Source organism: Canis aureus, chromosome 5 (genome assembly GCF_053574225.1).
Source record: "Canis aureus isolate CA01 chromosome 5, VMU_Caureus_v.1.0, whole genome shotgun sequence".
Classification (NCBI taxonomy): Eukaryota; Metazoa; Chordata; class Mammalia; order Carnivora; family Canidae; genus Canis; species Canis aureus.
In genome coordinates, this window is record NC_135615.1 from 26,327,452 (window position 1) to 26,352,458 (window position 25,007).

The 25,007-nt window shown below is 40.9% G+C and overlaps 1 protein-coding gene and 1 long non-coding RNA gene across 14 annotated transcripts in view; one reads left to right on the top strand and one right to left on the bottom strand.

Annotated features, from left to right (window-relative positions):
- Window positions 1–18,755, top strand: part of LOC144313861 (uncharacterized) — a 32,047-nt gene extending 13,292 nt beyond the window's left edge. For 3 of the 13 annotated variants that reach the window (XR_013379474.1, XR_013379467.1, XR_013379478.1), the window contains exons 3-11: window positions 3,046–3,228; window positions 3,379–3,687; window positions 4,267–5,908; window positions 6,225–6,345; window positions 13,249–13,347; window positions 14,373–14,546; window positions 15,159–15,255; window positions 17,580–17,690; window positions 18,343–18,755. This is a non-coding gene — a long non-coding RNA (uncharacterized LOC144313861). The other 10 variants (XR_013379472.1, XR_013379468.1, XR_013379470.1 and 7 more) reach the window with 10 other exon arrangements.
- CELF2 (CUGBP Elav-like family member 2) overlaps window positions 1–25,007 on the bottom strand; it is an 814,981-nt gene that overhangs the window by 629,412 nt on the left and 160,562 nt on the right. The gene's annotated exons all lie outside the window — the stretch shown is intronic.

Consider the following 25,007-nt stretch of genomic DNA (forward strand, 5'->3'; position numbering starts at 1 on the left):
CCTCTAGAATATGATGATCATTTCCTTATTTAAAATTCTTCAAGTTAAAATAAAATAAAAATTCCTCAGCACCACCAAAAAATGCCCTTAAAATAAAAGTCTAAGGGTGCCTGGGTGGCTCAGTTGGTTAAGCATCCAATTCTTGATTTTGGCTTAGGTCGTGATCTCAGGGTCACAAGATTAAGCCCTCTGTGGGGCTCTGCACTCCACTTTTTCTCCCTCAAATAAATAAACAAATCTTTAAAAAAATTTAAAATATAAAGTCCTATGATATAAAATAAAATAAAGTCTTAATGCTATAAAATAGTATAGTTGATGGTATTTTAATCGTGTTGTGTGGTGACAGATGGTAGCCACATTTTGGGGGAACATAGCATAACACACAGACTTATCCAACTACATTACATTGGGTGTCAACTATATTTCAATTAAAAACATGTTTAAAAAAAACCCCAAAAACCTGTTAAAAATATTAATGGTGGAAGTGATTCACAGAACTATAGAGATGCTCATTCTAAGTTGTGGACATCTCAGTCTCTCCCTCTAGGCTGGTGTTTTTGCCTGGCTTGTCCGTTTTATCCCTTTGAACAGTAGAGAAAACTAAAGGACTGGCTCAGCTGATTTCAAGAATCTGTGCCTCTTTGGGGCATGTAAGTTGAGCAGTTAATGTAGTCAAAAGGACTAACAGAGACTCATGGGGTTAGGTTTCAGGGTAGAAAGCTAAAATGAGCGATCATTCTGAGATGCCCAGCAAAATCCCGACTGGAAAATGGTATGGGATAGGCCCCTGGAGAGCTGAAAGGCTCAATTTTATTTCAATCTGAGCTCCTTCTCATTCTGCCTCATGCACTCATCCCAAGTGTTCCAGTGGATTGGGACTAATGCATGTGCACTCACAGAGGCACCTTTGAAAAATCAAATTTGCATAAGCCCACACACTGCGGAGCGTTGAAAAGATCCATCAATAAGTATGATATTGCTCCTGCAGATAAAAATAAAAAGACTCCTTGAAATTTAGGGAACATATTCAAAAACTTCAATAATGCCTTTTAGGTTACAGGAACTATTTCAACACCAATTTAGTTGTGACTAGCTTGGCAACTACGCCCGTGGCCTCTCATGCTTAAAAACACCTCCGTTTCACTGTGCCAACGCCTGAGAACACTAGCCCAAAGTCACAAATACACATGCTTTCATTTACTTGGAAGATGCATTTTTGAATGCATTATTTTTTCCTAAAACATATGCTTGTTCGATTTTCACAACATCCACCGACATAGGCAGTCACTAAAATAGAAAGCTGACCCTGGACACTTTCCCTGATTCTGTTGCATAATTCTTTTTAAGTTACCTGTTTGAGCCATAATAGCTAACTGCCATGGCCATAATGCCCATGGATTGATTCATTTATTCAAATAGCACGGTGCCGTTCAACCTGACATCTTTAAACATTTTCAAATGAAACAGGGACCCTCTGGATTGCCCAGAATGCATATTCATTTTCCTTTCTAGTCTGTGCTACTCCGTCAGGTTCCCATGTGATTTACTTTGGAGGGCCTATGGCTTAATAAATGTAGGCTGAGGTGTGTGTGTGAACACGCACGTGCAAGAAGCCATCCTCAGAATAGGCTATGAGGTGAACCTGCCTCTTTCTTGGGGCCACACAACCTGTGCCCTCAGATAGGAACCTTGCCTGCTTCTGAGACAAGTCATTTTGAGGCTCTCCTTCTCTTGCCCTCTCTGCTATTCCTGTTACCACTTGAGATCTCTTTCTTGGTTTCTTCTACCTCACTCTAGGGGCAGATGTGATGTGGGATGGAGGTGACACACAGGTTAGAGGCAGAGCTGTTACCAGTATGGGGCTGCCCCGGGCTGTGCAGGGTATTGACCAGTGCACTTCCTTCCCCCAACCCATGTCACCTGGGGCTACGCCGAGCCCATGCAGGCTCTTCGACCTGGACCTGATTTTGACTGGTGGGGGTCTACAAATCTACTCAGTCACTGGTGCCTGGCTGAGGCTTTTCTCCCAGAATAGGGAAAGGGTAAAGTTTTGAGAGCCCTGAATAAAAAGAATGGATTTGCACTGCCAGGTTGATGAGTGTATTTGGAAACCCAGGAAATGAGCATGAAAGCTAGATGCCCAGAAGCCTACCCAGGATGGTGACAATGCCAGTGGAAGGAACTTCTCCCCTTCACGGCCCTGGAGAAGGATGAAGGCTTCATCCTTCAGCTCGGCCTGGCAGGAGGCGTGGAGCCCCGTGATAGGTTTTAAGACTTTAGCTCCATTCCTGGACCATGAGTAGCTGGTAATCATGCGGGATAAACTTGCACAAATAACGTTTCTGGAGTTTTTTCTTTTCTTTTTCCCTAGAATTTTACAAACTTTTCTACCATATGAGGTGTCTGTGTGCCTTAACACTTAGGAATAATCTGCAAGATGTTGATATATCCAACCTTACCTCCCTGGGCAACCCTAAATCCTAGCATTTATTGATAAGTGATTTGCGAAAACAGAGCGTCAGTCTCCTTTTAAAACTAATTTGCGATGCACTGAAATTGAAATTAAATAATAAAACTGTATTTTCTTTGTTATATCAGTATTATATTCATTTTTAACTACAAAGCAAGTGCTCATTAGATATCAGACTTTTAATGCCTGTTGGTAGGTTTATACATCAGGTTAGACATGGGTCTTCTGAGGGAGCCTGCTCCTATCTTCTTGAGAACAGATAATTAAAGAGATAATTCAAGATATTTGGATTCCAAGAAAAATTAGACATTTATTTCTTGCTTATACATATGTCTATGTATATTCATAATATATTCCTGTGCATATTGTGCGTTTGTAGTGCACAGCCATCGGAAAGCCGATTTGAGGACAATTTTGCTAGTTCCACAAATTTATGGGCATACGCTCTGTATTTAATTTTGATTGCCGTGGTCTTTTCCACAGGCAGGCATATTCCTTGGCCCTAGGAACAGGTTTTGACCTTTTCAGCTCTTTTATTCAGTTTGACATTAATTTTTCTTCTTTATTCTTAACAGGTTTTCATTGTACTTACTGAACAATACAGGGGCTCTGGGGGCCAGAATAAACCCGTAAAGTGCCCATGAATTTTAACCAAAGACTTCCAGCCCTACATGATTAAAAGCTTTAAATTCTCAAAGAGCAACATGATTAATCCAGTACCACAGTGCTGAGTGGCTTCACACTGGCTTCATTTGTTGGTATTGTTATTTTCCTTGGTTCTATTTGATTTGTTGGAATGATGATGATTTTCGTTTGCACAGTTAATATGAATCTCCCTCAGTAATTGCAAAAATGTCTTAACTATTTCAATATTTTTTTTTGAACTACTTGTCTCTGACTTTGTGAAGCAAAGAATGCAAGCCCAAGAGATGCCTATGAAGATGGATTCACACACCTGCGGCGGCTACCCGGACGGCGGACATAAACACTCCTTTTAGTTCATTTTATGTTTAGTAGAAATGAAGGCAGATGGTGTAGATGGGTTTCTATTCTGGTTTGTTTCCTAACCTGGCTATTTTTAACAATTTCTAGGACCCTAAACTTTTTCTTGATGGGTCATCCCAGCGCTAAAAATTAAACAGTACCTGCAACAGCTTCTAGCCCAACTCCAAAGTGGAGAAAATCCATTTTGTGTCTTCTGTTTGACATGGCTTCAGGTACCCAAGGGTTGCTATGAGGGTCGTATGTTTGCTTAACTTTTCCCGGTTAAAACAGTCCTGTTATCCATTAATCTTTCATCACATAGCCTGTTTAATATCACATTGTGTGGGTATTTCTATATGCATTGTAAAAACTTGAGCTCCAAACTGGTTGTACCAAAAAGCATTACAATGAATATTTGAACTGAGTGGTGGTTTCACTTCCTGCCTCATCTCATTATTCCAAAAAGAGAGAACTGTAGTTGTTCCCATCATTATATCACTAAGTCTACCACTTTTGATTGCTCAAAATTTATTGTCGGCTTGCAATCTGCTAGGACTATCAAAACCGTGTCTTCTGCTTTTGTCTCCCTATCTTTTACCCCGATTTGGAATGGATTCATAATTTTTTGACTCTAAAGATGTTAATATGCATCTGTCTTCAGTGTTTTTTTTCTATCCTTAACCTAATTTGCTTTGAGAGTTCAAAGTTCTTTGAGATAAAGCTCCAGAAGGCTAACTAAATGTAAATTTTCAAAGTCAGTATCTCTTTCAAAATGTCACTTATAACACAATGGATTTCTTTTGTTCTAATAGGTGAACTACTGGTAGAAAACTAAAGATGACATGCTGAACAATCTATTTGTGCTCTAATTCTATAACATGTCGCTACTACCGAGTTAGAAATATAATAATATTTCTGCTACGTGCTGTGATTCATCTCTGAGAGAAAAGAGAGATAGGGCCACCGACATGTGTCTCTGATATCAGTGCTAAGTCATTTCAAACATAAAGTGGGCTTCAAGGTATTTTTGAATGGGTCAGCCAATTGAGGCTTTGCTTATCACCTTAACATGTAATTTCCTGCATCCTAACAATGGGGAATCACATGAGAAATAATGAACTTTAGGTATTTCTTCCTATCCGCCCCACCGTCCCCGTGGTTCAGCTGCAGACATTGAAGTTCCATGGGCCATAGTTATCCAACGGCACAGATTTCAAAGCTGAAATTCATGTCATAGGTCTTTGAGAATGACCAAAACTTCAAATGGAAAGATCACTTCCTCTTCATCAGTGTGTAAATACCCTACATCTTTCTTGTGTTTTTATTCTTTGGTGGGAACTGGGGATGAGCTGCAACTTTTAAGACTATTTCACTTGAACAGCCTTAAATATTAACTTGTGGCTGCTCGCTATTGAACAACCACAGAGAAATAACCAAAGATTAATAAACGTTGCTCAATTTCATGGTTGTTGTTCTTGGGCAAGTCCTTCCTCACAGTATTTGGAGTGTACACAGCAGCTGCAAGCTTAAAATGAAAGGTTTTTCAACTTCACCTCTTAGCCTCTGTAATATTTCAGCTAAGCCTGCCTGAGGACTTCCTCCCTTTCTTTGATGGAAATAATAAACTACGATGAGTTTGCAATAACAGCTCTCATTCCCACCACCGTCTTCTTTCTAAAAAGTGGAACAATAGCTCCTTATATTGCTGAGAACAAGACCCTCCAGAACAGTGGAGTTCAGAATGCGGAGCTGGAATGGAGCTTTCTTCACACAAAGTGCCACAAAGGTCACGGAAACACATCTTCACATTGAGTTGCCATGGATGCCTTATGATGCTGTAGTGACACTCCTCTCTTTCAGCGAGTGGTGATGTACACTCTAATTAACATGTCAGAAAGCAAAGCCACTGGGCCACAAGATCATCCGGTGCCTTAGAAGTTCCCTGTGCCCACTGATCCCTCCACACTTGATTATTCGACTGGAAAAAAAGATAATATTCATTTTTTGCCTTTTCTTTTTCATTTTTATACCTACTCTATCAATTTAGAGTGAAAATATCTCTGAAGGAAAGATACCACTTGCTCCAAAACCAGGTCCAGGGAGGAGGGGTCAGTTTTTAGTGCAAAAATGAGACTTCTTAGGCACATGAGTTTCACAAGTCACTTCCTCCCTCATATGCCTGCCAGGCCAGCGAGGCCTACAAATCTGTGCTATGAAGTGGCGATTGGACCACCAGGATACAGGTGTAAACAGCCATACTGGGAGCTACGTCAGGGCTGAAAGGTCTCAGTATGCAGGCACATCATCCCTGAAGTGCAAGGTCGCTAAGCAGAAGTTCAGGGTTGATGGCCACTATTGGCTTTTTACTTACTGATAAATGATGCAAGTTTTCAGGTATAAACCAAGCCTGGGCAGAAAAATGTCACCTAGAGTCATCAGTTCTGGGCTACAGAGGTGAGCCTTTCAAAGTAATGTCTAAGTGCCTTTCTCTGTATGGATTGTCCTGTCCTGAGCCAAGGCAGGTACCCTGTGGTGTGGAAATATTTGTATTCTAGTGACTGAGTTGGTAGAGTGGATGCTGTCTGAACCCTGCCCAGATGTTCTTGACCCAGTCGATGCTCCCATCCCCCCGGCTCCCATCCTTGAGCAGTCAATGTTCCCATCTCACATACCCCTCCCATCCCCCAGCTCTTATTCTTCCATAACTATTGGCTGTTCATGGCTAACAGTTGGCTTTCTTCTCTAATAAATTACTCTTGGTCCCCACAAGAGCCATCAATCCGAAGAGATGCCTGGGAGTTTCCTCCTACATGCGAACTCCAGTGCCATGGAGATGGAGGAGTGCTATCTTCAGCCAATGACTTTGCAGTGTCCAGCTCTCCTCCTTGAAGGTGAGATGCTCCAGAGCTTTCGGTGGTATAAGGGTGAAGCTGAGTTTCAGCTGAAACCACCTCTTTTCTCAGCTTCTTCCCTGCCCCCTGACTGTTTCCTCCTAGAGGCACCATCTCAATATATCACCTCCACAAGAATCCCTGTCTCAGCCTCTACTGCAAGGGAACATGACCCAAGGCGCATGATAACTAAGTCTATTGTTGCAACACACTAACCTTCGTGGGACAATTAAAATAATTTATTTCTTGTATATTCTAAAATTTATGTGTATATAATCCATCTGGTAAAATGCAGATCCATGTTTATAATGTGAACCAGTAATTCCACTCCTAGGTATTTATCCCAGAGAAACGAAAACATATGTCCACAAAAACCCTTTGACGAGAACATTCACAGCAGATTTATGCATAAAAACCAAAACCTGGAAATCCAGATGTCAATCAATATAAAAAGGGAAATGTAACCTGTGATGTGTTCCTAAAATGGAATCCAACTTGACAACAAAGAGAATCAAGTACTGGTGTAGACAACAACCAGTTTTGAGAGGTGAATCTCAAAAACACTAATGAATGAAAGAAGCCAGACGCAAGAAAGTACATGCCATGTGATTCCATCTAAATGAAAGTCTGTAGTAGACAAGACTAATCCAGAGTGACACAAATCAGATCAGTGATTACTTTGGAAGAGAATGTGGAAGCAACTGGAAAGGGGCAGGAAGAATTTCTGAGGTGATAGAAATGTCTTTTCCTTGATTTGCATTCATCAGAACTGATTGAAGAACACACTGAAGATCTGAGCATTTCTCTGTGTGTAAATTATGCCTCAATTAAAAAAAAAAGCAGATGTGAGAAACGCATCTTTTTCTGAGTTTTGCTTATTTTGATCATAAACTGTGTTGAACAGGGACTGTGGTGAAGGTAGCTCAGAGTGAATCATCAGAGTGATTGGTTACATGGCCCCCTATGCATCTGTTCTACATAGTGTTCTCCATTTGGGTTCAATTTACTTCAGGTTTCCTTTGGATGAAAAGACAGAGAGAAAGACAAGAGGCAGAAAGAGAAAGAGAAACGTAGCTGATTCTCTTGATTGCTTAAAAAAATGAATGTGATCTAAGTAAATCTTTTTGATGATGATTTATTTGCAAAAGCATAAAAAGTTTCATCACTTACTCATTTTCTCCTATCATTTGTAGTTTACCTATGGCATTGCAGGTACTGAATTAGATGCTAGGAATATAAAGATAAATAAGTCATTTTCTCAGCTTAAGAATGTGCTGAAGGAGTTGACTGTAGCTACTGTGGTCATAGAATCCTGGATGGACCAGGATGGAACTAAGTCCTTTCCTGGGCATGGCAGATGTTGAATGGACAGGGATGGAGAAACCCATCTGGGGGTATAGGACAAGCCTCTGAAAGGAGGTGATACTTGAAGTAAAACACCCCAGGCCTTAGTAGACCACGAGAGACAGTGTGGTCCTGCTAAAGCAGGACAAGTCTGGATTTAGGCAAACATAGCTAAGAGGTTTGCTCCAACACATTCTATCACTGTGGGCAATTGGGCTATCCTTCTTGAGCCTCCACCTCATTATTTCTAATTTGGGATAATAACACTTGCAGTGTTGCTACAACATCATATCTAATTGCTGTTGTTGTTATTTTAATATTTTATTTAAATTCAATCTGCCAACATATAACACCTAGTGCTCATCCCACCAAGTGCCCTCCTTATTGCTCGTCACCCAGTTACCCCATATTCCCACTCTCCTCCCCTTCTCCAACCCTTTGTTTGTTTCCCAGAGTTAGGAGTCTCTCATGGTTTGTCTTCCTCTCTAATTTTTTCCCCACTCAGTTTCCCTTTTTTCCCTTAGAGTCCCTTTCATTATTTCTTATTAGTTATTATCTTTAATATCTGGGGAAGATGATTAAGTAACGATCATCTATTAACACTTTGCTTTATTGGATTAGCAACCCAGTCTGATAGAAGCATAAATCACTGGGGAACTTTGATTTGGGGGCCAAAGATCAAATTCCTTTCCTTGTCTTTTCCAGCTTCCCGAGGCCACCAGCTTTCCTTGGCCCATAGCTTCTTCCTTCATCTTCATAGCGGTAAAGCATCTTCAAACGTCTTCCTCTCTCATCTCTGCTTAGCCTTCCAGATCTCCTACTTTCTCTCTGCTTTGTCATCATATCACCTTCTCTACCTCTGACCCTTCTGCCTCCCTTTTATTTATTTATTTATTTATTTATTTATTTATTTATTTATTTATTTTTTAATTTTTATTTATTTGTGATAGTCACAGAGAGAGAGAGAGAGAGAGAGAGAGAGAGAGAGAATGAGTCTGCCTCCCTTTTAAAAGATGGTCCTTATGGGACCTTTGTGATAACACGATGGACATTCAGATGATCCAAGAAAATCTCCTCATCTCAAGATCCTTAACTCACTCATCCCTGTAAAGCACCCCCCTTAACATACAAAGTAATATATTCCAGGTTTTGGGGATTCGATGTGGACATCTTTGTGGAGAGGATGTCATGCAGCCTCTTCTGGAATATAGGAGAGTTGTTCTGAGAACTTTTTGGGGAATCTGAGTGTCAACATTGGTGGGACTGAATGGATGAGAGGCTGCCTGGGGCCAGAGAAAGGTCATTGAGAGGGAACTGGAGCTGAGGGCATGAGGAAGCCCTTGATGACAAGCTCAGATCTGTGCTTCGGGGATCCAGTTCTGCTTAGGTTACAGGATGGCTTGTAAGGGTCTGGAAACTGGAGATGAGGCCATAACTTTGGAAGTCACTGCAGTGGGCCAGGCACTGTATGAACTAGATATTTCCCCAGTTTTTTAATCTTGCCCAAGATAAATTCCAACATTACCATAATGAGGGGGGGGGGCAGATATAAAGAGAAGAATATGAAGAAAGAAAGGAGAATGGGAGGGAGAAACATGGGTTTCTTGTTTTCAGAGCTTTAGTAACGGGTAATCACAAAGGAAAATAACTTTCATGGGACTTATTTTTTTTGTAATTACTGACTTTGAAATTCCTTTAAATATTACAACACTGAGGGCATTTTAGACTTGGAAACATAAATATTTTATTAAAGAGCAAACAGTTCAGCAACTAACCTGATAGGAAGAGGATCCCCTCATTATGAAAACACTGGCAAGTTATTTGTATACAGGGCATGATCGCCTTGATATGCTCCTGTTTTCTTTATGAATTGAGGGATTAGATGGGTCAAGAAAGTCTTAAAGAACAAAACCCTTATTATCAAGCTCTGGAGGTCATTTTATATTCAATAAAATAATTTGAACAGCATTTTTACAAGAGGCAAAGTAGCTTATGCTTGCTTTTTCTAATAATCAGAAGTCAAACATAAATTTTATGCATTCTTCTGGTGAACATTCATTACTTTAAGCACCTCAAACAGTAATGCGGATTGATTTATGAGCTCAACATCACCTGTAGATAAAATGCTACAAATGCTTCTCAAACCACAGAAAATGCTCCCTCTTGTCACTCGAAGATTCTACAGTTCTCAAAAAAGACTTGGCATTTTCTCTGAGTTATCTAGGCAAGAAGTACAAAGTCCTAGACAATGTCAAGTTCTGGATAATGACCATCTAGACTCTATGAGGAGCTAATTCTATTAGGCCAATTAACATGTAAAATATCTGACTTGGAAAAGAACCAAAATAAATTTATACAGAATATACTCTTATATTCAGAAATTTGTAACAATATAGGATACATTTTATAAGGTCAAATTTACTGAGTTTAAGTCTTTCTCTACTATAGAATTAAACAAAAATGCAGAAAAATAGGCCTGAAATGCTTTGACAACAAAAACATTTATTAAAATTGGCAAACAGGGTAAGATCCTGGCATCCTGTTAAATGGATACATACATAAACGTGCTTAGTGTGTAGGAGATCTGGTCCTAGATTCAGCATGCATATAGATTTGTATTGATTTTATTAATAAAAACAAAGCATTCTCATTAAATAGCTTAAAAGGTGATAGCACTTATAAAATTGCCAATATTATCTTGGCTTCCAGGTTTGGAATTTAAGATAATATCAAAAAGTGAAGATATGATCAAAAGAGAACATGATTAAGCGGTTATTTGACAATCTGTGATGGAACATATACATCAGCACTCTTAAGGCCCCAAGCAGCAGAAGATTGGAAAAAGTAAATGAGCAAAAAACACCATGATGTTTAGTAGCCCATAGCAGACCACTATGTTGTTTATTTGTTTTATTTTATTTTATTTTATTTTATTTTATTTTATTTTATTTTATTTTATTTTATTTTATTTTATTTTTTTTGAACTAAATTTGGGGTTGATTTTATTTGAGGAGGACCAGTAAAGTTGTGTATGCATACACACATACACATACATATTACGTATACATATTACATATATGCAAACCAACTTAAAGATAATTAAAATATGTCTTTCTCTCACCTGGACCATTTCCATCATCTTACACAGATGCCATTATTCCTTTCTTTTTCTTTTTAAATTTTTTATTGGTGTTCAATTTACTAACATACAGAATAACCCCCAGTGCCCGTCACCCATTCACTCCCACCCCCCGCCCTCCTCCCCTTCTACCACCCCTAGTTTGTTTGTTTTAAAGACTCAATATTTAGATTTTAGAAAAACATCATCAGATAGGAATTAACCATTCTCAACAGGGGAATAGTGATGATAACTTAAAGACTTAATATTTTTATGGGGCAAGTGTGGGAATACATTGCTAATTTCCTCCAAATTTTATAGTGGGATGTTAAGATTGCAACCAAAACTCATAGAGAGTTTAACTTCTCTTTGATCTTACAACTCAGTATAAGCCTAATTAATGAGAGCAGAAAGTTACTTAATAGGGCAAAGCACATTCTGATAAAATTCAGCTGATCCCTCTGGTTGAATGGGCTTGTTGGTAATTATTATTATTTTTGTCTCAAAATTGCTCAAAATATTAAAAAGACATAAAGGATCTTATACTGAATATCTTGTATCCTCAACCACAGTTAAGAAATAAAATATTCTAAGTAGAGTTGGAAACCTTGTACAAATCTTCCAGAGCATATTTTCCCTTCCCATCCTCTTATCTCTCCTTAATTACTTGTGTACATATATCCTTAATATAAATGTAGTATTGTTTGGCATAATATTTAGACCTTATATAATTGGAATTATATTACATGTATCCTTTTCTTTTTCTCACTTAACATTATGTTGTGGGAATTAATCATGTTGATAACTTTGCTTCTATTTCACTTTTTCCTCATAACTTTTTTTTAAAATAACTTTGTTGAGATATAATTAACATGCCATAAAATTTAACCACTGAAAGCATACAATTCCATTTTTTGGTAGTATATTCACAGGGTATGCAACCATCACCACAATCTAATTTTAGAACATTCTCATTCCTTCCCCCAAAGCCCCTTAGCGGTTGTTCCGATCCTCACCACGAAGCCGTACGCAACCTGACCTACCTTTTGTCTACATAGATTTATGTGTTCTGGACATTTCTAAAATATGGACTCATATATTATTTGGCCCTTTGTGTCCAGCTTCTTTCACTTAACATAATGCTTTCAAGCTTCATGCATGCTGTCTCATGCATCAGTACTTGATTCCTTTTTATGGCTGAATAACATTCCATTGCATGGATATACCACTTCTCATTTGTCCATTCATCAGTTGGATGGTATCCATTTTTTTGGCTATTATGAATAATGTTGCTATAAACATTCATGTATAAACCCTTTGTGGGAAATATGTTCCTTTTTTAAAAAAGATTTATTTATTCATGAGAGACATAGAAAGAGGCAGAGACATAGACAAAGGGAGAAGTAGGCTCCCTACTCAATCCCAGGCCCCCAGGATCATGACCTGAGCTGAAGGCAGATGCTCAACTATTAAGCTACTCAGGCGTCCCAACATATGTTTCATTTGTGTTGGGTAGATACCTAGGAGTGGAATTGTTGGGCCATTTGGTAACCCCATGTGAGACGTTTTCAAGGAATTCCCAAACTGCTTTCCAAGGTGGCTGTACTATTTTACACTCCTATCTGCAATGTATGAGGGTTTCAGTTCCTCTACAACCTTGCTGACATTTATTATTTTCTGTCTTTTTGTAGCCATGAATGTGAAGTGGTATCTTGTGGTGCTGTTTCATTTTTGAATGCTGTATAGTATTCCATTTTGTTAAAAAATATTCATTTTCCTGTTAATAGATAATAGATTGTTTCTTCTCTTTTTTCTTCCTCTTACAAATAATACCACGTGTATGTTTTTACATGGACCTTTTTGTGCACCTTTAGGAATATATATTTAGGATTGGAATTTTGGGGTCATAAGTACACATACCTTAACTTTATGAAAAATTACAGTAGTTATTTTTTAAGTGAGAGAAAAATGAACAGATTTAATACCTTCACACAGTAAGATGGATCGCAGAAGTTTGGATGTGCTCGATGAAAATAATTTTGCTTTTCTTGCTAAGACGTCTTGCTCTTTGTCTATTCCCGCCCAAGCGATTGCTTTAACTGAAAGCTCACAATGCTCTCAAAAGGGGGTTTTTGTTTTGCTTCGTTTTATTTTGGTTTTCAATTTTCTTTTATTGCCTCAAATTGAGGCTTTAATAAAACACCATTAAGGGACAAGGCTGTACTTTGCATTGTTCTTTATCATTCCTTGGATTCAGCAACAGTATTTGCAGAGCGTTAAACAGTCTGAAAGTTTTCCGGCAGATTGCAATGCAACTGGAGTTCTTGGAGCTAAGCCCACGTCTACCCATACAGAATGAGCAGATTATGGTGGGGTGGATATCTTTGTTGAGCTGTCTTAGGAATCGATCTAATCGGCCACTTAAATCATTCCCCCCGCAGAGATCGATGTGGAGGTGGCAGGAGTGAGCAGATGGACTGCCGCGGTCCGGGGGAATCTGGATGTAAACTCTTCAGGCGTTGGAGTATTCCTGCGAGCAAGTGGGCACGCTCAGTTTATCTACACTGTCTGCTGGGTCTTCACAGTGCTAGGAAGCGAGCTGTCAGGACTCAGTGTTTTGGGGAACTCTGGAGAAATTGGGGTTAGGGGAACCTGCTTACTTCTTGTAGAAGTGCCAATCACTGCATCTCTCGATGCCTTGAATCTACTCTGCAAGCCCATCATTACACAGAGGTTATGTCTGTGAATTCAGGTTGTCATCCAAGATAAGCTGTGTGGCTTTTGGTGCTACATTCCTCTTTATAGGATGTATCTATATGTAAAACATACAGCAAAAATCTTAGGGATGGTCTAGCTCCTTTTTTTTTTTCCAGAGAAAACAGCTAATAATATTGACCTGAATAAACGTAAAAGAGAAGACACATCCTACTAAGTACTTATAATTCCCAACCTCCCCAAAAGATAAATGGACCTGCTTTTTTTTATTCTGAGACCGTGAAGGCATGTATATTCAGAAAAGGTAGTTACCTTTTATCTAGGTCATTTAGAAAAACAAAAGCCTCACCATTCTTGGCTATGAAGAGGGTGTGAGTGTGTATAGGATTATCTATGAAGAGCTGTGGCTTCAGCAGGGTGAAAATATCAGGAGATAATGGTTTCTTTAGACATAGTACCTCTTTCAAAGAGAAATGGATGGGAAATCAGTTATAGCCTAGCTGCTGAAAATCCAGGATTGAAATCTCAAGCCTTGAGAGGTTATAATATATCATAAGGAAAGGTGAGGTACATGTAACATTTCAATCCTTGGCTCTCGGGGCAGGATAGGGGAAGAGAAATGGGAAAGAGCTTGCCCATCCCACTGCCTTATTTCAATCACTAAATCAAATGGGAAGGAGTTACAGGAATGTTTCTGAGAAGACCAAATTTCAAATATGATTGTGCTAATATTTTGGGATAAATAATCATGACATTTAAGAATGTCTTCCTTCTGGCTGCTGGGTAGTATGGTCAATCATCTTGGATATTAAGAAACAAAATTACAACACTGTAAAATATTTTTCAACAGGCAATAAGAGGAAATCAGAATACACACCTGGCCCATTTAAGCCACAGACCATTACTTCCAGAACGCTATGTATCATCACATAGAGTAGAGAAGAAAAGCTGTAGACTGGCCTGCCTCAACACTGTTATGTATTCATTGTTGCAATTATGCTACAGCTTTGGCTCTGGGGTAAAGGTACATTTTTTTTTTTTAAACTCACTCCAACCCTTCCTGCTCGGTTCCAGAAAACTAGGGAGCTAGTTCATTCATTTGATAAATATGTATAGAAGAGCATGTAGGATGGGTCAGACATTGAGTGGATTTAAGGAGATGCCTAAGATGCAGACAGGTGATCCCTATGTCCAAGGACTTGATAGTCTAGTAGGAAAGGGCAGCTGTCTGACAATAATGAGGGCAATGAAGTACCTCAGCAGGCTATGATCCATGGACAGACAGGGAGACCGAGGAGGGCGCCCTGGTCTCTAGATTGGCTGCTGAGGGCGGCTGCAGAAGGGCTCAGAGCTGAGAGCTGGACTTAAGGTTCCCAGGGGAGTAAATCCACATGGCCTTGGGGCCTGCAGTGCTGGGGGCAGTAGATACAAGGCAGGACCTCATCTATCATTAGGCCAGTGCAGCTAGAAGCTTCTTGAGGAGCAAAGAAATTTTCACATGAGGTTGGGCTTAAAGCATTTGGGTTTGAGCGCTGGCCTGTCACTAATCCGTGACGGAGGGAAGTGAATCAAGCTGAGGATCAGTTTTCTCTCCTATCACAATGAATTAAAAAGAAATGTCTCACCTCTTTCACAGAGCAGTGAAAAGGATCAAGTTCAACGACATTCCTGCATTTTTCAAACTAGTGTCATAGACTCATGGGATCACCGTGGACTAGTATTTTTACTCCATGGTGAGTAATCTATAACACTTTGAAATAGAAAATGAGTAGGCTTATCATGGGAGATAACAGCATTCAGTGAAATTTTAAAATAAAGCAAGATGCTTAAAATACTTTATGCCTGCCTGCCTTTTGGAGCTGTGTCCTCATGCCCTAGGGGATCCACATCCAGGGTATCAGGAAGGAAAAATCTGAGAAGTGCTGTTTATGGAGGCTCTGGGCAAAATGTAGGGCAGTGTCCAAATGGTGGTCTTAATGATCTGCCGTCGTCATTTATTGGCAGGTCATCCTCACCATGCAAGAGCTACGCTTTGGCTCTAGAAACGTGGGTTCGGAATTGGTGGCAACATTTTACCCACATTTAAGTTCGCAATTACAAATAGTTCTTAATTTGTCAAAAACATGCGGAAGAGTTGAGATCAAACTGAAAGCAGCTTTTAGGTAAAGGCAGTGATGATGCGCATATCTCACAAATGGGGTGGGATCTGGGGTGGGATGCACCCACCCCCTTATTGGGGGAGCTCCAATCTGAGAGGCCAGGAGAATGAATGCCATGCAGGACAGTAACTGAGGCCTGCTTCTGGCTTTGGGCCTTGCTGGCTGGGACTGACATCCACACACCAGCTTCCTGGAGTCTCAGTTTACTCTCCTGTGTGTGTGTGTGTGTGTGTGTATGTGTGTGGTGGGGAGTGTGTGTGCACTCAGACCTTTCCAGATGTTCCAGTCCTAGTCCCTTGGGGTGGGATCCTGAGGCGCTTGACCTCTTATTCCCCCTTTGAATGTGAAAATTCCCCGATGAGGAATTGGCTAATAATATAGTAAGGCTTGTGTTGGCCCTGCTTTTTCCTATGAGACGTGGCATCTGAGGCCCCCTAAGTGTTCTGAGCACCTAGAAAGAATAGGGGTATTGACGGGGGACAGAGAGGGAGGGAGAACCAATCAAAGCAAGGATTCACCTACTTCACAATTTCCCCCTTTGGCCAGTGGGGAAACACCCACAAATAAAAGCAGAGGATGTTTCTAGAAACGATGAAAATGAATAGCTCCATGCAGATGAAGGCCACGTGGAATTGATGCCAATCCCCCAATTTTCCCATAAAACACGGAGCTGCCACCTGCCACCCTCACGAAGAGAGCTGGGTTCTGGTGCCATGTCCCTCGGCCCCTTCCCCAGCCCCTCGCTCTGTACCCCATCTCCCCCACGCTACAACACGGGCTAGTGGTAAACACTGGAGCAGTCACATCTATCTTCATGCATAATTAAAAAATGGATTAGATGCTTTGAAAATGAAGATCGCTGCTGCCGCGCCTTCCGAGACTAGAAAAATTATCCAAATCCAGTATTACTTCCTGAGTTTTGTTTCATGGAATATTTATGATGAGCTGTGATAAAATATTGAACCAGGATGTTCTGACTAGAAACAGGTGCCATCGAGGTGCCGCATCCTTATGTGGCGTTTGCGTGGCACCTGCTTGCCAGGAGCTGTGCATGGGCCTCGGGTGGCACCGCTGGGTCCGCTGGGCCACGGCAGGTGCGGGAGGTGGAGGCCAGGGGGCAGCCTGTGAGCCCAGTGGCCTGAATGACACAGGCGGGCCCCCTGCCCTGTGACGTCTCTGACTGTGCAATCAGGACCACAGACAGCGCCTGCCTCTCCTGTCCCTCTTGGATTCAGCCCCCATTTCTAGGTCGGACAACTGGCCCTCCTCACAGCCCGGCCTTGGCCCCTTGCCCCCCTTCTCGCCCCATTTCACCTCCAGTTGAAACCCTAAGTCTCCCTCAGGGCCTGGCTATGTGGTCTCTTTGCTGGAAGATTTTCTGGCTGACCCTGCTTCCTGACATTTCCTGTCCTTTGAACCCACCGGCTTTGGTCGGTTCTCCCTCCCTCTCTGTCCCCCGTCAATACCCCTATTCTTTCTAGGTGCTCAGAACACTTAGGGGGCCTCAGATGCCGCATCTCATAGGAAAAAACAGGGCCAACACAAGCCTTACTATATTATTAGCCAATTCCTCATCGGGGAATTTGCACATTCAAAAGGGAATAAGAGGTCAAGCACCCCAGGATCCCACCCCAAGGGACTAGGAGTGGAACATCTGGAGAGATCTGAGTGCACACTCCCTCCCCCCCCATCACACACACATGAGAGTAAACAGACTCTGGGAAGCTGGTGTGTGGACATCAGTCCCAGCCAGCAAGGCCCAAAGCCAGAAACAGGCCTCAGTTACTGTGCTGCATGGCATTCATTCTTTTGGCCTCTCAGATTGGAGCTCCCCCAATAAGGGAAAGCAAGTTTTATTTCATTATTTTTTAAAATTTTTTATATTATTTTCCATTAAGCCTTTCTCCCACTTAGAAAGAAATGTGCTGAGTGCCTGTTGTGGGCCAGGCATCTGCAAGACACAGGAGATACGCAGTGAATAAGCAAGTCATTTCTTAATCACGATTATGGTGAGTGTGGATCGTGAGTGGTGACTGTATTCTGCAGAGAGTAGAGTAAAGGGAGCTTTTGCCTGAAACATCTGCTCAACGAAAGGGGATTCGGGTCACCTGGGTGGCTCAGGGGCTGAGCGTCTGCTATGGCCCAGGGCGTGATCCTGGGGTCCCAGGATTGAGTCCTGTATCGGGCTCCCTGCAGGGAGCCTGCTTCTCCCTCTGCCTGTGTCTCTGCCTCTCTCTCTGTGTCTCTCATGAATAAATAAATAAAATCTTAAAAAAACACACACACAAGAGGGGATTGTTGCTAGGAAGAAGAACCTAGAAAAGTGAACAGCAAGGAAAGTGAATGGAGGGAGTAGGTGCTGGTAGACAGAGTAACACAGAAGGAGTGAGCTTGGCGATGACCCAGAGTGGCAAGGCCGCCTCCAGCTCACCCATGATACTTAACACCCAGACGTAGCCGTCACTACAGCAGCATCCTGCAAGAGGGGATTCAATCTTGCAAGCCAATGACATCCCATCCCCACTTAACAAGTCAGCTACATGGCATCCTACTGCTCCGAGAGAATCACTGTGCTTTTGAAAGAGGCCAGCATCCCGGGGAGGTCATTCGCAGCCCTGGCGGGGTATTTGGGGTATTTTCCTTTTTGCTTTGTTTCCACAGCTGCAGGAGGAGGAGGAGGAGAGGAGCTCCTTCTTAGCAGATGGGCTACGTTGACTGAACTTCGCCGTGAAGCACTGTTGTCCCATTTCATCTGCCTGTCACTAGGATTTTTGAGATGATGTGAAAAAGTTGAATTCCATCGGACACATTCAAAATCCTTGCTGATTTGTTGACATTCCCAGTTGTCCAGGTGGCAACAGCGACATATTCTAAGGCACATTTGTCACAAGAGCCCGCTGCACGAGGGCCGAGCAAACAGAGGGGGACCCCGGGCAGCTTGTGGGGCCAAAAAAAGGGCTTTTGCGGTTTTGAAATAAAGCAACTCAGCAATCTACAAATATCCCTTGATAGGCAGGTGGCTTCGGTGTCCCCTACCTTGCTCAGGTTGGCGCTACCTCTTAAGAAACCGAGGGACCGGGATCCCTGGGTGGCGCAGCGGTTTGGCGCCTGCCTTTGGCCCAGGGCGCGATCCTGGAGACCCGGGATCGAATCCCACGTCAGGCTCCCGGTGCATGGAGCCTGCTTCTCCCTCTGCCTATGTCTCTGCCTCTCTCTCTCTGTGTGACTATCATAAATAAATAAAAATTTAAAAAAAAAAAAAAAAAAAAAAAAGAAACCGAGGGACCAGGTGAGGACGAGTTGAGCAGACTTCTTACTGCAGGTGGGCCCTAGGTCCTGGAGTGTGGCACCTGGTGACAGGCTCCTGCTTCCAACCGCAGTGAACACTGAATCCGTAAGACTCCAGCTGACCCTGCTCTGTCTCCAAGCAGATGCTCCGAAGTGCACACACACACACACACACACACACAATGCCGTTTCCTAATTGAATCTAAAATGTAAGTGCTTTGCTGTTTAAAAAGACCTTACTATCTTGATAAGAAAAACTAATGAGATGCCCTTTCCAGAGCCGGTCACACAATAGCCCTAGTGACAAGGACCCCTATCAAGAAATAAAGCAGAAGATAAATGAGATTTTTCTAATATCCATTTCACCCATTGTTCACAAGTGTCAGGCAGTACGGATTCTATTTATCATGGGGTAGGAGAGAGGAGACGTGCTTTTGTAAAGCAAGCCTAAATTGTGGCATCGCATTTTCCGCCATGGGTAAACCTCTTTTGTCACCTGGTAGAAAACAAAAGCAAGGCTTGGGATTGCAGGGCAGAGACTGGAAGGTGTCCACATTTCTGCATTTTTTACCTCAGGGCTGCCAATGCACAAGAAGTGATCATTTGGAAGACAGGGGAGAAAGAGATTATTTCTGACTCTGGACTATAGGAGTCTACTACTTGTAACCCATTAAATTGTCACTGTGTCAAATGTTCAAAATGCAAATGGAGACTAGGAAGTTGTCCCTTAAGACGGATGCAACTTAGATTGTTCAGAAGCTACATTAAGACAAAAAGGTAGATACAGAAGTTCAATTTCAGGTCTAGGAGAAGGTTGGGTATGTTTATAGGAGCTCCCGGTGCTCTTCTCTCTAGAATAGGGACTCCACAGGGTTCAATACCTATGTTGTTCCGTAAGATGCATGATTAATAAACGAGAGCCCTGGACAAAATTATCCGGTAGAAACCAAGGAAAGATTTAAATCTCTGTGGTCCGACTTTGCACAAATTTGCATTTATAAGAATGACATAACTGTCAGTAATCTGACCCTGCAAAGGGCCCACGCAAGTGAGATGCTGAAAGGCTCATATGTCCTGTGCTGTTCAGCATTACAGTGAAGGAAGCCCTGTGATGGTTAAAACATTTTTTAATATTTTACATTTCAAGAGAGAATTTCCTAATCTGCAGACTCAGAGGGCTGTGGCGGCTCCAATTCTCACAACTGCTGTTTACTGCGGATGCAGATGAGGAATGTCCTTGTTCTTTGAGAGGGGGAGCGGCAGCGGGGCTGGCTGAGAGGCAATCCACGTGGAGTGACAGGCCTGCTGGGGGTCTGGGGATCTCAACACGCACCCCTTCCCTGGCTTCCGGGGTCTAAGCAGAGAGGGCGGGCCTCCACCTGCACCCCTGCTGGACCCACTGGGAAAAAGGATGATTTTGAGCCAATGTTAATTTACTCTTCTGGGAACTTTTACTCTTCCCTTTGCTATTTTTAGAGGAAGTCTGCATTTTTAAAATAAGCATTTCTTCTCCAAGATTCTCACATATTTTCATATTATGAGTGCCCTCTAACACTGTAGAGATAAGCATAGGGGGAGGGGGACAACACAAATGCTATCTTCTAACAGATTTTCCTTTTCAAAAGAGCTAAAGAAAATGCACAAAGGATTCATTTGCATTTCAATAAACACTTTCTCTCTCTAGTTGTTTCTGCGCTAGAAAGACATCCTCAGTCTGGCTGTGACATCATTATTTAAAGCAGGCAACCATGCCACACTCTCCATCCGCTCAGTAGTGTCCATTTTAAGGTAATCTGAGTTTGACTTTGGGACTTTGTTGGAGAAAAGATTGATAGAGTGGTATGGACGGTGTGACCTGTCTGAAGTCCCTCTTGCTCCAACACTATAATGACAAAATAACTGGGCAATACTGGTGAAGGAGAGAAACTTGCCTCAGATGATAAATAGGAAAATCAACAATCTCGGGGCTTGTAAATATCCTTGCCAAGGCAAGAGGAATCCCTTCTTTCCGCTCTTCCATCTGTGTCTAGCAGGCTTCCTGTTGTCTTTTCTTATTCCAGGATGGTCTTGGTTGACTACTGAATAAATGAATGAAGAATCAATCATTTGCTGACCACCTACTGTCAGGTCTTTACTAGGCACTCAGAATCAGAAATAAAAGCAGTGTCCTTCCTCTCAAGGGGTTTATGATCTCGTTTGAAAGCTTATTAAAACAAACAGCATGAAAAATTATGATAGCAGATAACATAGAATGCCTCGGGAGAACAAGGAGGGAGACCTACTACAGCCTGAGGGATTCTGAGTTGAGTTTTGATATCTGTTTTAACCCGCTTTTATCCGAAAATGATAATGGGGGTAGGGGTAAGGGATGTGGGAGAGCTAACTGAGATAAAGAGAAATTTGTTTAAAATCTCTTTCGCATTTCACCTACGGAAAGAAGGAAAAGAATTCTTAGTGTGTTTCTAGACACTGCCAAGTTAAGCATATTATTATGAAGTTTATGTGAAGCATATATTAGGAAGTTTACTTCCTAGGAACAACATGACAAAGTGCTGTATTACTGCCACTTTTACAGACGAGGAAACTGAGACTAAGTCACTTGTCTAAGGTCACTCTAGAAGTGGAGTTACCTATTTAAATCTTGGTCTATCTGTACACAAGGTCTATCATTTTTTTTTCATGAACGCATGGTGCCTCCTAAATAAAAATATTATTGTTGATCAGGTAAGACTATGGAAAGTTGGTGAAATTTCAGATTTTTCTTACTGGAATGTCCAGTAAGGCATGACTATGACTGGTGTACCACAAATTCTCAGTGGCGTAGTTTATATTCTATGCAGAGAGATTCTGAAACTTTTCTTTTTCCCTAAAGAAGGTACATCATACTCATGTAAGTCATTCTGACTTATCACCAGTCAGAATGTCTTTGCTTCTCATAGCTAAGTAGATGGGACTGGGTGGCAGTGGGTAGAGTGTAGAAGAAAAAGAAGAGGGCTGAGGGGTGGAGCCATCCATTGCCATAATTGGGCCAACAGACTTATGCAATGAATAGTGAAAGTAGAAGGAAAGTGAAGCCAAAGATTTTGTAATATGTTTAGGCAATTAAATTTCTTTGTTTCTCTGTTTCATAGTTTAGTAAATAATACAAGAATGATAGCAAGATGCATTGATTTATCCACCAAATTGCATTCTGACATCCATTCATTCATTCATTTGTCAAATATTTATTGAGTGCCTATTATACTAGTCTTAGAAATTCAGAGATACAAGAAATGATTCCTGTCCTCAAGGAACCCATAGAACTGTTAAGACCACCATGTAAATAAGCCACTATATAATCATGTGATCCTTGCCATGATACAGGAAGAAAGAGATTTCTATGGAAGTGTGCAGGACAGACCCAAATCTCTCCTGGCTGTAGGTGGAGAGGAAGGGGATAATGGAAGAAGGCTTACTACAGGGGCATGACAACTGGGGAAGTTCTGATGTATGAGTAAAAGATTTGGGTAGCAAAAGGGGTAGGATGTGGGAGAAAGTATCCCAGCCAAAGGGAACCAACAGTAGGAACAAAGGTGAGAAAGGCAATGATATCTTCATAGAATTGCAAAAATGATTGAAGCCAAGAATTTATTGAATATCTACTATGGTCAAAATACTGTTAGGGCACTAAGATTGTATCTTAGGGCACTAAGATACAATGAAATTTTCACTCTCAACATGTTTAATATCTTATTGGAGAGACAGTTATACATAACGGCGTAAATAAAATAAAATAAAATAAAAAATAAAATAAAAAAGACATGACAAAAAATAGTGTTAAAAAGGGGGCGAAAGCAACATGCTCTCAGTACAGGAGAAGCAGTGATTAGTTAAGGGATCTTGAAAGGCTTTTTGGAAGAGATGACATTTGAAATAGGGCTTGAACGAACGATGAACAAGCTTTTAACAGACAGTATCAGAAGAAAATATTCCCAGTAGCAAGGAGAGGGTGCACAAAGACAGGAAGGTGGGACCCTTTCCAGGAATGGAAGCTATTCCTGTGGAATAGAGGACAACACACACAGGACAGGTAGTGACAGATGAACATGGCCTTGTTGACTCCATCCCCTCTCATTGAAAGTCTCACTCTCATTGACTGTCCCTAGGAATCTCATTTGCTTGGTCTAGACAACAGGGGAAGTCCTCATAATTGGAAGCTGACTCTTGGAAAAATCAGTTGCCGAAGTAAAATAAATCCATATTTTAATTTGGTAACTATGAGAAACTGTACAAGAAAAAAAAACATTATCAAATGTTTACTGGGGACTGCCTAGAGCCCTTTCATCATTGCAATAATATTTTTCAATGATTTTTTTATATATACATATATCAGGGCGATTAAAATCCATTTGCCATAAACATTGTTTGAACAAAGTTGAAGGGAAAGTGGTAAAAAGAAAAAGAGTGAACTTATCATTTGCATCAATGCTTTGTGGAAATAATGATCTCTAACATTTATAAAACTCTCTAAATGTTCATTTTATATTTAGTTTCTTAAAAGGTAGGAACATTTTCAAAAAGACACAAGTCCTATAAATTGTGACCACTATTTCAATACCCAAAGAGGGGAATCTCAAGAGGTATGGTAAGTTTGTGGTACAGCCCAGACCAGAAAATATTCCACAGTATGCCTATGCCACAAGCTGACAATAGTACTAGCTATTAAAAACACTCAAAATGCATAGGCTATTCAATTGCTTAGAAAGAATTTCATAATGTCTGTGCTAATCACACAATCCAGAGCAACTGCACATATATCTAGGATTTATCTTAGTCTGTTTTCTCATGATCATAAAGCCAGAGTCTGGTATTACAAGGTCTCTTTTGGATTTCTCCAGGAGCAAAACCAAGAACCAAAGAGAATCTTTCCATCCACACATGAACCAGCTCTTCAGGCCTTAAAGAGAATTCTATGCTTAAAGAAAGAATTTGGTCCAGAAAGCATAGGGAATTTTGTCCTTTGCCAGTAGGTCCTGACTTGCTCTGAGGCAGATGCTGTAATCAGGCACCTATTTTCACCGTATACTCCTAATAGCAACTTCTTAGTGAGCACCTACTTCCAGAACCTTATGTATCCTAATAGCAATGGATACCCTCCAACATGAGTTAGATGCAATGAGAATTGGCCTCTAGATGGGTATTTCTCTAAAATGTTTCTTTTCTATTAATGTCTCAAGTAGAGAATCTGGAACTGATCTCATTCATGGCATTTATGATCTTCCAGTAGATATTGCACAAATTATTCTACAATTCCACACTCTATTATTGTACCACAACATGACCATTTACCACTCACTTATAAATGAATGAATGGATGGATGAGTGAGTGAATACATGCATTCACATAGGAATTCTTTAATGCAAGAAGTCTTCAGTGGTGAGATTAACTATAGGCTTGGAGTAGAGGATACTTGCAATGAACTTCAGACACAGAAGCCAAGAGGATCCATGGATTTATAGAAGCCTGGGCCCTTCAGTAATCAAGAGTGTAATGATGCTCCTCCAGTTGCAATAATTTGCATAAACGAAAGAAAACAGTATAGTGGGCATTTTATTCTATGTACCATGACGATGATGGCAACATTTTTTACAATATTTAAAACATATTCCACTCTACCCATGTCAGTGCCCTTAATTAAACTGAGTATTTCTCCAGATTCTCTTTTTGATGAACTATTCATAAATTGATCCAGAGGACAGACCACACATAATAACCTTATGATTTTTCTTTTCTTGTTTTTTTAAAGAAGTACAATTTCTATTATTGAACTTTGTAAATATGATGCTTATTTTTAAGACCTCAGAAATTTTACTTACCCTCTCTATTCAGGGTGTGGAATTTAGTGTAGCTGCAATAAAGAGGTTTCTGATGTAAGGGACCAAAATGGGCCAGAGTTTTCTATTCAGAGATCTCATGGCAAGTTCAACTCATTTGAGACTCAGTGATAAATTTAAAGGTGAAATCAGATTTTTCATATAACCATTGTGATCACAACCCA